Source organism: Vanellus vanellus (genome assembly GCF_965231255.1).
Source record: "Vanellus vanellus genome assembly, chromosome: 8".
In the NCBI taxonomy this organism is placed as follows: domain Eukaryota; kingdom Metazoa; phylum Chordata; class Aves; order Charadriiformes; family Charadriidae; genus Vanellus; species Vanellus vanellus.
This window is the reverse complement of record NC_138913.1, coordinates 2127188-2138299: the sequence shown is the minus strand read 5'-3', so window position 1 is coordinate 2138299 and position 11112 is coordinate 2127188. Positions and strand designations below refer to the sequence as shown.

Sequence of the window (11112 nt, the reverse complement as noted above, 5' to 3'; positions counted from 1 at the left end):
GCTCCGCGCGCCGGGACAGCGAGCAGCAGCTCCAGCGCATTTTTAGGGTCCCAACAACATGGCACCGACGCACGCGGGACAAGCTCCGGCCAAAATAAGTGGAGAAACGTCAGCAGGAGAGTTGCAAATTCTGGGTAAAACGTCCCAGCGCTTAAGGCACCGCACAGATTCAAGATCATAAACTCAGATTTGAAAATTCAGCCCTAATTTTCTGAAGGTACAAGCCCGGGGTCTGGAGGAAATACTGACGGCTGTATTTTGAAAAAAAACTCTTCCTGAACCAGTATGCTAATATTATATTTCTGCAGGCTGAATTCTAATGGACTTAATTGTAGCTCGCCGAAAGAATATGAAAGGCGCATTAAACAGGCACAACACTAGCCTAATTACTTAAAATTATTAAATGCGGAAAAGCCCAGAATGAGCTTAATCACAATTATCTAATTCCATATACTAATTATGAGCAAAAGTATAACAAATCCCCCTAGCTCTTTTTAGGGAAAAGATAAACTGGAATGTTTTCATCATTTTGTAAATCAAAATATGCCCAATCCTGGGCATGGAATAGGCACAAATCCCCCACCGAGATTTAGCTTAAAACTGGTATATTTGTAAGATCCATAGAGCAGACTAGTATTCTTATTATTGTTATTATTATAGATGTGTCTTCTACATTATTACTTATGGGATTTAGGACTCTAATTGGAGAGAAACAAATTTATTAATTCTACGTATTATTACAGAAGCAGATCAGATGTTGGAGTCTCTTTGATTACAAAGACAAAAACAAAAAAAAAAAATAGAAGCAGTAGAAAAAGCTGAGCTCATTTTGAAGCTTATAGCAGCATTTTTCACATTTAACACTTGAAGTTAAAATAGCTGATAACCAGAACAGGAAACAAAACGGCAGCTGATCTTCAAAGAGAGCATAATGGCTACTAATTGCTTTAAAACCACTGACATGCCCCTCATTAATTAATACTAATAAATAAATAAATAATACTAATAAAATCCACAAAACAAATGTTTACATCAATCTTAAAATCTTTCGTAAAAGAGGTATTTTTTTTTTTTGCTCCGTTAAAACAATTTAAGGTTTCTCTGTATTTTAAATAGAAAACTGGAACACTTTATACTTATGCAATGGCACACTGACCCAAGAGAAAGATAACTTTGTCACTTTGTCACATTTCTGCTGCTTTTGTCTGATGAGAACATTTTTAGAGCACTTGACGTTCACTGCATTTTAATGGCTGTGATAGCAAAGCTGTAATTGCTCTCCCTCACTCGTAGCAGCCTTTATCTTGTTTTAATGTCAGGTTGAACAATACGTTGTGATTATGCAGACAGCGTGACCTCATTCCAAAATTATATCCTGCGACAGACAGGTTAAGAAGTTTTAAAAGAAATGTAACTGATCTTAATTGCTAGTAGTTGAAAAATTCTCCTGAGACTAAATAAAGCCTTCAGACACTCAGCACGTACTGAGCCAAAAAAGAAGATGGGAATTTTAGTCACCAATTATGTAAGGCTTAAATCAGAAAAGTCAGAGTTATTGTTCAATGCTATTTTCAATTTTTCCTTCACACATGTTTTTTTTTTTCTTCTTATATTCAGTTTGTTTGTTTTTTTTTTTTTCTGTGCTCACGTGAAAAAGTTGCAGATTAAAAAAAAAGTGTACATGGTCACAGTTGGTTTTGGTAAACAGCTTTCCAAACCCCGCTGGGAGAGACTGGCAGCTGGACTCTCCAGTCCCCGTTGGAGTCTCCAGCTCGGAAATTCACAGCGTGACCCAAAAGAGCGATCTGTCCCGCGGAGCCGAGCCAAAGGTCCCCATTCCCGAGACCGCTGCTGGGCAGCGAGCCTGCCCAAAGCCAGCCGAGACGGGGAGCCGTACCGTCGCCCCATTCCAACCAGCGGTGCCATCAGCTAACAAACCCATCCAATTAGCACATACAGCGGCTGCGCGCATTTATTTTTTAAATCAGCTGGAAATATTTTTCCAGGGAAGACCCCCAGGCCAAGTACATACTAAAAGACGACTAACAAGTTACAACCTAACTTTGCAGAAGGCAAAGACACCCGTTAAAGACGCGGCTAGCGGTGGGAACCCCTTCTAACGAGAAACCCCACGTTAACAGGAGTTCACGCTTGCGGAACAGAGCTGTGCGATGCGTTCGGCGGCGGGGCGGCCGCGACCAGGCGCTTCGGGGGCGGCCGCGCGGTGGCTGGGCGTGCTGCGCTGCCTCTCGGCTGCCTTCATCGTGCTGCGCCCGACATCCACCCACCAGGACGAGACCTAAGCTCTTTCCCACTCCGTCCCCCAGCCAAGCCAGATAGATACCCCCTGAATTCGGGGTGTCCTCCTGGCTGTATTTCAACCCCCCATCTGTAGCCTGTACTCGATTTTATTTTGTCCTTCACTCCGTTACGACAGGCCGGTCAGTCTCACCTCTGTGTCCAACAAGATCATGGAGCAGATCCCCCTGGAAACTCTGCTAAGGCACACGGACAAAGAGGAGGCGATTGGTAGCAGCCAACATGGCTTCGCCGAGGGCAAGTCACGCCTGACAAATCTGGTGGCCTTCTACGAGGGGGTTACAGTGGTAGCGGACAAGGGAAGCGCAACCGATGTCATCTACCTGGACTTGTGCAAAGTCATATGATTCTATGAAATAAAGGAAAAATGGGCATGGATAAAGGAGCTCGCACGTATGGAAGGTGTATCGCTCTCCCTCCCACCTTCCCCTTCCTCCTCACCGTGAAAGGAACCATCACCCAGTTGCCAAAGGAGCCTCGGTGGGAAGGCGTATAAGAGTGGCTTTGCAGGCACGTGTAAGAGTCGCTGAACAAAATAACAAAAGATGGGCCATTTCACGGAGGAGCCAAGTTGTAGGAGTGTGAAGCCTTTTCAAATGAAATACAGAGGTATTTTCACAGTACATTTCACTGAACTCTCTATTTTCATACTGCTCTGATTTGAAGGGAAGGCGGTAGAGCAACAGCAGAGTCCTCTTAGCCTGTTTGCCAGAGATGCACCTGCCTGAAGGGAGCTGCTGATGCCAGAGGTCAGCAGAAGGTGCAGAAGCCTCGCTCACGCGAGAGGTCTGGTCTAGCTCCCAGACTTTCACTGTGCAACTCCTTTAGCTCTTTTGTACAGTGGGGATCCCCAGCCCAAGCGAAGGGATGAGCCGCGTGCTCTGCTGCCACGTCGCCCGTCCCAGTTCCCCCACCTAACCACGCTCCTGCCCCTACCCACCGTGCTCCTCAGCCCCCGCCGCAGCCGAGAGCCAGCACGCCCCACCTGCTGCCGAGGTTCCCATGCCGTAATCAGCTGTGTGTGTGCTCGCCGAGCCGATACCCATCGCCTGCCGAGGTGTCTGCTTGACCTGTGGGCACGCACAGCCTGCCGGGTCGGGCAGAAGGAGGTGCCGCTCAACCACTTGGCAGGGAGACTGCTTGGAGGGGCACACGTACCCCGACACGCCGGCGGCACAAGGTTCCCTGCAGCCCCGGGCCGAAAGCAACGCTTGTTCCAAGTACTTCAGACCTTGAGGTAGATGACACTGTTAATTTGGGGGTGTCATTTTCCTCTACGGACAGGTGGGGACTTGTCCTGACACCAGCGGGAACTATGGGTTCATATCAAAACAAATTTCGTGTTCACAGAGGACTTGAAAAGGGACTGAGTGCACTCTCAGCACGTTTGCGACGACACCGAGCTGTGTGCAGCGGAGATCCACTGGAGGGAAGGGATGCCGTCCCGAGGGACCCGGACAGGCTTCAGACATGAATTTGTGCTAACCTCATGAAAGTCACCGATGTCAAGTGCACGGTCCTGCACGTGGGTCGGGCAATCCCCAGCACAGCTCCAGGCTGGGCCGGGAATGGCTGGAGAGCCGCCCTGAGGAGAAGGACTCGGGGGTGCTGGGGGGTGAGAAGCTCCCCAGGAGCCGGCAGTGTGCGCTGGAGCCCAGCGAGCCCCCGGCACCCCGGGCTGCATCCCCCCAGCGTGGCCAGCAGGGCGAGGGGGGGCTGTGCCCCTCTGCTGCGCTCTGCTCTGGGGAGACCCCCCCCCCCAGTGCTGCCTCCGGCTCGGGGGGTCCCCACAGCAGAAGGACACGGAGCTGTTGGAGCGGGGCCAGAGGAGGCCCCGGAGATGCTGGGAGGGCTGGAGCCCCTCTGCTGGGAGGACAGGCTGGGAGAGGTGGGGGGGACAGCCTGGAGAAGAGAAGGCTCTGGGGAGACCTTCGAGCCCCTTCCAGTGCCTAAAGGGGCTCCGGGAGAGCTGGGGAGGGACTCTGGATCAGGGAGGGGAGCTGTGGGACCAGGGGGAACGGTTTGACACTGAAAGAGGGGAGATTTAGATGAGATATGAGGAAGAAATTCTTGGCTGTGGGGGCAGTGAGCCCCTGGGGCAGGGTGCCCCGAGAAGCTGTGGCTGCCCCATCCCTGGAGGTGTTCAAGGCCGGGTTGGACGGGGCTGGGAGCGACCTGGGCTGGGGGGAGGTGGCCCTGCCCAGGGCAGGGGGTGGCACTGGGGGGGCTTTAAGGTCTCTTCCATCCCAAACCATTCTGTGATTCTATAAAACCGTCATGTTACATCTTCACTTGCCCATTGCCGTGAGTGACAGAATCATCCCAGGGATGCCACAAACACTCATCCTGCACCCAGAGCTGCCCCGAGTACCGGGCAGGACAGCCACACACCTCTTGCCCTCCTCATCAGCCACACAGCTGACAACTCCGCTGCCTTCTGCTAGCCGACAGCCCCAGATAGCTCCAGAATCGCTATGCTACAACAGGGTGTTTGTTTCACTCAGCTTTGGTTTGCCAATACCTGTCTTCTAAGGAAAGGACATTTTTGCTCATCTGCTTATTATTTATTTTCTAGATTTGTTTTACAAATAGCAATCTTTGGTTTCCGTTCACCTAACCTGCAAGCAGCATGACTCTGTGTTCTCTGCATCTCGTCAACAATGCCCAACCCCGTTTTCACCGGGGAAACTACTTCAATATTAAATACACTCTTTCCTGTGCTTCTCTGCCGGACGTGTCAGGAAACAAACCCAGGCACTGGGGCGCTCCCCGCGCAGAACTGTGGTTCAGGGTCTATAACCTGGGCCGTCGCGCACAGAACGGGGCGGGCTCTGGATGTTCACCTCCTCGGAGCCTGCGTAGGACAACGGGGCTTTTCCTGCTGCACCCCCTCCGGCAGAGCACAGGGGGAGCGCGGGGAGGTTGCACGCTCAGAGGTTGAGCGGGCTCAGCCCTGCTCCTCGCACCCGGGCTCGCAGGGCACCGCACTCCTAGCGCGGGCTCTTCGCAAACACCCTGGGACCTGGGAAGTCCGGATCAGACCTGAACGTCTGCCAAGTCTGCAAACGCTCCTACTAAATACCTGCTGCATTCGGTTCCAACCTGTGTAGAGAGATCACCCATTAAAACCTCTTGTACAAAGACTACTATTGACATGTTTGCACTCGAGGAGATAGGGATCTGGCTTACCGTGCTCATTCGTGACAGCTGACTGCAACCGAGGGAAAAAAAAAAAAAATAAAGAACTGGAAAGGATGCCAACTGCACATCCAGTGTTACCTTCTCCCTCCAGTTATCTTCATTCCGCATCTTCTGTCTTAATGTTTCCTGCAGCTGCTCTGTTCTGTTCTGATGAGAAATCAGCATTAACTCCCTAGAAACCACAAAAACTCGTATGTAAATACGTTCTCTGCCCAGATTGGTGGTATGCCATTTTCCTGCAATTAAGTCCTTTGTGGCAAAGGCTCGTCTGTCTTTTCCTCTTTGTTTGGTATTCTGTGCAATAAGCCCAGCGATCCTGCCCGGAGCCCAGAGGTGCAGCAGTAATCACTGCTCAGCATTTGCATAACGCCATCACATGCTTTATGAATTTTTTGTTTTAAAGAAAATACTGGAGTTGATCTTTCTTCCACACACGCATATTTAAGCCTCACATATTTTTAATATTTCTCGAGTGAAATGTTGGACAACGCTGAAGAACTGCTCCAATATTCAAACCACAAATTGTTCTATTTAATGAACTCGGAATATTACTATCATTAATTAAAAAATTGTAATAGGTTTTGAATTAAAACCACCGAGTGCTTTCCATTGTTAGAGTTACTGTTTGTGATGTGAGGCTTGTAGACCAAAAGCCCTGGAGAGTTCAAATTCATGTAACTTAGATTATCAGCAATGTACCACCTGGAACAACTCACGTATCTGGGGCTTAAGTGGAAGGGAAATATTCTTAAATTAACACGTAATATCGTTTCATGCAGGTACTAAAGTACAGGGAATATTCAAACCCTTTAAATATGAAAATAGCTTAATGCCTCTTGGTGTACATCACCCTCAGAAAACGCTTATCTTCTCCCAAAGCCATTTTTCTGAACAGATTTTCCGTTGCACACAAATCAAACAAATAACGTACTGCCATCTCTTAGCTAGGGGACAGCACTTTCCTTTTTGCCAATAAAAGACAAGCTAGTTTATCAGTAACTGAAAACTTACTAGCAGGACACTTAGACAGCAAAAACAAGCCCGTGGTTGTCAGGAATAAAACTGGATATGCAGATTACACTCAAAGCAATTAAAAAAATGTGAATTCAAGTCGGTAAGTGCAGAAGTCTAAAACAAAGACTCTCAAACTAGATACCTCCAGAAAACACAATCCTCAGAAGCTCAGTGCTTTATTTTCCACATCTGAAAAGTAATTACGAGGAAAACAGCAGCTTCGTTAATATTTGAGAACCTTCAAAATAAGCCTAGACCGGTGGGCAGCTGTCCGTAGACCTCCCCGAATACCAGCCCCTACCCAATAGCCCGGCACACTGCGATATTTACGGCATTCTTAGGGTTTGCAAGTCACCAATACCGTAAGTTATAAGAATTTAAACTCTCCAGGGCTTTTGCTCCACGAGCCTCACATAACAAATAGCAGCTACAACAATGGCAACAAATGGGCGGTTTGATTAAGCTTCAACTGAAGCCCTCGGCTGCACAGCAAGGAGGTTTTCCTCTTTTTTTTTTAATAGACTTTTTTCTTTTCTTTTTTCTTTTTTTTTTCTTTTTCATTCAAGTTTTTTCTATACTGTAATAATTTTTAAAAACTCCATCCAATAAGGATCCAAAATTTCAGGATATGAGCTCAGAGCTGCCAAGGCGTTTAGAGTTTTGCCCTAAAAGCCGGAGGTGAGCGGGGGCAGCGGCAGGGCAGGACTGTCCCGAGCGCACAGGCACTTCCGAACACACAGCTGGGACCAGCAGGTCTCTCCCAGTCTGCCCAGTACCACGGCCGCACTCCTCCTTCGGCCGCCTCTCCTCCCGCACCCCGACGGGCACGGATCACCTCCGGTGCGTTACCGAATCCATCTGCCCTTTCGGTAACAGCGAGAGGGGCCGAGGATGGGGAGCAGAGGAATGTTTTATTTGCAATGGATTTCCCCAAAGACACGGCAGGCTGAAGGCAGAGCCACGGGAGATGACCCACGGTTGACTCAGCCCCGATTACCTTTCTTGTTTCAACATCACCACCTCCTCCTCTGTTTGTCTAAGAAGAGCTTTAAGCGCTTCCAGTTCACTTTCTGATCGACCGGTTCTTCTTTTTAGATCTTCTTCTTTCCTTTCCTTCTCAGCCATCTCCTCCTGTAAACGTTTGCACGCTTGTTGGCAAATCCGGAGAGATTCCTCCTTTTCCTCCAGCTCCTTCGTAAGTCTACAGATGAAATTAAAAACTATCAGCATCCTTGTTACTATAGTCGTATTTACAGACAGCTACTAAATAGACAGAAATCGATTGTACTTGGAAAATAAAATATTAGACAAAAAGCTATATATTCTTTATGAAGAATATATTTCTTTATAGAAACTGAAAGCAGGGGGAAAAACAATCATATAAAAGCTGCATTAAAATAATAAAATAAGTTTTTGGCTCTCACTGCTCAGAAATCAGTATGTTATGATATGACACATAATTTCCCCTTTACCTTGACTCAGAAATTCCATTTTCGTATTTCATTTTTTTCAGTTCATTTTGACAGGCATCAAATTCCGTTGATTTCACCCTAGGAGAACATTTACAAAATGTGTATTTGCCCAAAGAAATAATAGCCTTTACTCATGCAGTCATCTGAACATGAGGATTATTGACATATTATCTAACTTGCCTTTTCTATTTTAGTTAAAAGGCGGACAACAAAAAGGTCTGTTAGTTCTAGCTAACACTTTAAAGTAATTGGAAGTTACACTTCCAGTGTCATCTCAGCCTAACCTGGGATTGCGACAAGTTTAATGTTGGGAACAGGAAAATGAAATCTTGCAACACGTGAAAGTTTCCAGTAAGATACGATTAAAAATGAACAAATAACAATTTGGTAGGTAAGAGGGCCAGAAACGTTGCAGGTTTCTTGTCATTATGTCATTATTTCACCAATTAATAACCATGGTTGAACTTCGTATTTACATTTAAACAGATATAGAGTATGGTATTTTATTAAATTGTACCCCAATTACATTGAAATTTTAATATTACATTTGGAAACCCTTTACTGTTTATTTAACTGTGTTCATTAAATCTTTTTTTTTTCATACTCAAAACTTGTATTATCATTAAAACGCTCTGTTGCTAAGCATTCCAAATATTTGCAACTTTGCTATGATCAGACCCTCCGAATATAGGAACGGAAACCAGAAAGCACACATCGTAAAAGAATGAATCCTTGTTCAAATTTCAGGACAACATACAAACAGAGGGCTGATGACAGCTGCTCTGGAGATCGGCCGTGATCGCTCTTTACTCCGCAGCATCCTATTCCAAACAGTAATGTTTATTTTCACCAGTGAAGGATAAAGGCTGATGCTGTTTCTGAAGGATTTTCCGCGCTATATGGGAGCAAGGTGGGTTTTAAACACAGGAAAGCAACCGGATGCCAGACCCCGCAGCTTTCCGAGCTGACGACACAGGTCCCACCGAGCGCCGGAGGTCTCCTGGCCGGATTTTGGGTGCCCGACGCTGGTCCCAGGCGCCTCATCGCGGGGCAGAGCCGGCGGCACGGCCATCGCTCGGCCACCGGAACAGTAACCCAGGAGAGCAGCGAGAAAGCCCAACAAGGCTGAAGAGGAGGTGCGTCCTCAAGCTTTGAGAGAGGACTCGTTTCTGCTCTGCCATCGCCCTGCAATTAGCTCCCACAAGCATCGGATGACGGTCTCTTCTTGCTCTATTCATTTAGGTTTTGCATAGCCTTACTTGAAACAGTAGGCACAACACAGTAATCTTACAAACCACGATAACCTCCTGGTGGGTGGGGAAAAGCCACGGCAAATTTACATTTTTGGGGAGGGTGAAAAAAGAAATCACAGCCTCTGATTCGTTTCATGGCACCCTTCCCTCCATCCCAAACCTACAATGGGAAATACTGTTTTCCACGTACATTTTTAGTCCAGAAGTTATGTGGATTTCACAAACTGAAACGGAGCGTGGGACTGTGCTGACCTAACCCTCCTCTCGGCTGTATCATTAAGCACAGCGGGAGGAGGAGAGCCCGGTTCCGCCGGCAGACACGCGCAGACAGTGCTTAGAAATACAGCCCGTTTAATATGAAGGTAAAATATTTTCTCTGTTGGTCATAACTTTCTCACATCACCCTGCCAAGCAGCGCGCTCTGACAAAAAGGTGTTCTCTTACAGCTTTACGCAGAGTGGCGAAACAACCAGGCAAAGAGAAATCTTACATTAACAGCTTTTTGTAGTGGTCCATCTCGGCTGTTACTTTCTGCAGCTTCAGTCCGATTGTCTCTACTTGATTTGTTAAATCTGAAAACAAAAACGTGGGTTTCATGTCTGTATTTACACTGAGATAATTCCCTTTCACGCATCTCGTGTTTTATCCGCCTCTCAGGCACGCAGCCCCTCGCCCCCCCTCCAGCCGGCGGTGCGGCCCAGCACCGCCTAGCCCTGAACAAGGCGGAAGGGCCAGCTGGGAGAGGCAGGGGTTCACGATTTTGGAATATTTGAATTGATTTCTCACTGCTTCCAACCCATATAAGTCAGCTGTTCGCATTTTCTTAAGAGTAACAACTCACTTTTCTCGCAGAGGTTGGAAGGCTGCTGCCCCGCGGGACACCGCAGCTCCGCACAGCCCCCCGATTTCTATTTGTACAGGAGCAGACACACTGCCTTTGCAGCACAAAGCTTTTTTTTTTTTTTTTTTTTTTTAATATCCTACCAGGAAACATCAAATTCAACTAAAAGGAAACATGAAGTGCTTTAAATCATACCATTTGTACACACCACCGAGGGCAAAAGCGGGCAGGCAGGCAGAGCTGAAAACACCCTGCTAAGGCCACTTCGTGTAAAACAGTGACACTGATTCATGCTACTATAGATTTGTCTTCGACTCTCTTAGCGAAATGTTAACTTGCAGAACACATCACCTATCAGTTTCAATCAGCCACTGCCTTTTTTCCAGTATACACCCCAGATCTTTTCATCTGTACAGTTTAATTATCCTTTTTTTTTTTTCCCTGCTTGGAAAAAAAACTCCCAAAGAAAATACCGAGCAAAGATAAAAGCACTGTTAAATATCACCCTTTCCGCACAGTCTCATGTAAATGACAAAGCGACAAATTTCCTCCCAGCAGACAACGTAACGCTTTTGATTAATTGGCCTTCAGTCCTCAGAGCGAGCGGGGTCTCCGCACCCGGGGCTCTGCGGGACGGACGGACGGCCGTTTGCCCTTGCAGCCCGGGAGCCGAGCTCTTGGGTGCACACAGGTTACAAGCAGGCGCTACCCAAAAACACAGGCTGCTGAGAACGGAACAAACATTCTTACCGTTTGCAACTAAATCTGCTCCCTCACTAACGGGTGCAAACTAATTTTAAAAGCTTGCTTCAAATCCCTTAGACCATTCTGTCTCAAAGAACATAGTAACAAATAATTCAACTTTCACATCCTTCTTAAACAGCGATATAGCAAAGACATTTCCTCTCCTCCTTTTTTTGGGGTTGTTTTGGGGTTTTTTTGGTTTTGTTTTTGTGTTGTTTTTTTTTTTTTTTTTAAATCCTAAGCATAGTCATAACTTCAAGATTTGAAG

At 47.0% G+C, this 11112-nt stretch overlaps 1 long non-coding RNA gene across 1 annotated transcript; it reads right to left on the bottom strand.

Moving 5' to 3' along the window:
- Nucleotides 1–7537: 7537 nt before the first annotated feature.
- LOC309674871 lies at nt 7538–9833 on the bottom strand. The gene is made up of 3 exons (XR_014269432.1): nt 9750–9833; nt 8007–8084; nt 7538–7735 (listed from the first exon to the last, which is right to left on the bottom strand). It is a non-coding gene; the product is annotated as an uncharacterized lncRNA (long non-coding RNA).
- Between the last annotated feature and the right edge of the window lie 1279 nt (nt 9834–11112).